The sequence below is a fragment of the Penaeus monodon genome, unplaced genomic scaffold (genome assembly GCF_015228065.2).
Source record: "Penaeus monodon isolate SGIC_2016 unplaced genomic scaffold, NSTDA_Pmon_1 PmonScaffold_852, whole genome shotgun sequence".
In the NCBI taxonomy this organism is placed as follows: domain Eukaryota; kingdom Metazoa; phylum Arthropoda; class Malacostraca; order Decapoda; family Penaeidae; genus Penaeus; species Penaeus monodon.
Window position 1 is genome coordinate 37501 of NW_023663793.1, and position 2331 is coordinate 39831.

The window sequence follows — 2331 nt, forward strand, 5'->3', positions numbered from 1 at the left end:
AATAATTAAAATAATAGTATATAATAAGATGATAATATACTATTATTCAATTATGATAATATAAATATAAATACTGATAATAAAATGATAATAATGAGAATATTAATGATAATAATAATAATTGAAAAATATAATAATAACATTACAAGAAGAGAATAAGTGTAATAATGGAGATAATTCAAAATAGTAACAATTCCTATTTATAATGACAACAATAAAGATTATCAACAATGATGATGACAATGATAATAAGATTATTAATAATAATAACAAACAATAGAGAGAATAATTATGATAATAATAATAACAATAACAATAATAATAGTATTTTTTTTTTAATTATTATTATTAATATAATGATAATAATAATAATGTAATAATAATAATAATAAAGTTATAATTTAATAGTAATGATAATGATGATAATGATGAAAATATAATATATTTTTATTGAAAAGTTTCTGCCGCTTCAGCATCACGGTCACTAGCGGCGTATATAAAATATAGCCGATAGGGTGGAGTTTGGAAGCGAAGAAGCCCCCAGGTACGATTTTCTTTTCTTTTTCTTTTTAGTTCAGTAAAGGCGAGGATTTGTGGATTTCCAGAATGGCAATGGTTAACAACAAATAATGGCGCACAAAAAGGGTAAATATGAGCTACAAACGATCATGAATCAGTGGAGAGAGAGGAGGGATGAAGAAAAGGAAAAGTGCCCTTCATTTTCCTTTGCTCCTACCCCCCCACCCCCCCCCATTGGGGGGGGGGGGGAAAACAAAAACAACGAGCTAGAGATTGGGGGGATAAGAAAAATAGTTGTAATAATGACAATGATGATATTCATGTTTTTTATCATTATCATGCCTTATCATCATTTTTCTTATCCATTAGTAGTAGGTAGTAGTAGTAGTATTGTATTTTATCAGTATTAATAATATTATTGTTATTACTACTGCTATTAAACTGTATCATTATTATTGTGCTCATTAGTATCATTATATATTGTGCTATTGTTACATTGCAGTAGTAGTAAATATTAGTATTAGTGGTTATCATATTTATTATCATCAATATTTATTATATCATTATTCGTATTATTATATTATCATTCATTTTTAGGAACTTTTTATGTTTCTATTATCACCCATTTTTCTCTTTATTTTATTATCAAATATCATTATTATTTTTAGTAGTAGTAATGTTATTGCTTTAAAAAACAACACAAAGTGCTAGACCACGAAGGTCATATAGGCAATGCAATAGTAGTTAGTAGTAGTATTCATTAATATTCTTATTATCTTTATCATTAATATCATATATCATTATTTCATGTATCATCAAATATTATCATATCATACTTACCATGTGTCAAAAATCTTTGTTTCTGAGCAATACGCTCTATACTTCTGTTTCCTGTGTTTTAATAAACACCGTGGGAAAATCGTGCCGATGGATTAGTGTCCAGGAAAAGGTAGCTTCCGATCCTTACTTTCCTCCCAGGGCAAAAGGATTTTCTCATGGACAGTGTTAACCCGTGCCAGCGTTATGGCGTAAGCTCTGTGTCTTCTGAAAGACGATGGCGAGGACATATCACGTAAACGAAACCATGTAGAATGATCGCCGATTAATCCCTTTAAGATCCCTCTCTAGATATCATGACAGATGGCCATTGAATCATTCGGGCCTACGTTCACTACACTCAGAAAGGAACAACACATAAAGTTGATTACATCCAATTATTACTCCGCCCACAGCAATAAAAACAAAAACGTTGGCTTGTATTTTTTCTCAAAGCACTGAGGATTTACATCAGAATTCCTTGAGGTCGAATTTTCGTACGTAATAAATTCGCTCACGAAGCCAAAAAAACCCTCGTAGTTGGTAAAGTGATTTTTTTGTCCAAAAGACAATATTGCTCTTCTATTTCTTTGTTTCAAATTCAATATACTGCTTTGTCTAAAGATATAGCCGGGTTGTATTAAAATACCGTACGTTAGTAGGCTTTCATATTAATACGTTTCTGAACTAAGATGACTGTGTTCACCATATGATCATGATAGGGAATAGATGATCATTCTGCGTTAGACACTATTTGGATTCTTTATTTTTTGGATTTTTTTTTTTTTTTATTTTTTTTTTGTTGTTTTTATTTTTTTGTTTTTTTTGGCAATGTATAAGGTATCACATATAACCTTGATACAAGTAATTTCTAGGAACCATACAGCCCTGTATAGAAGAAAATGTAAATGATCTTGTTTAGTGAATAAAATTAGAAATCAAAACTCTAACGTCGTATCAACAAGAGAAGAAAACCAGTACGACTCGCAAGGGTAA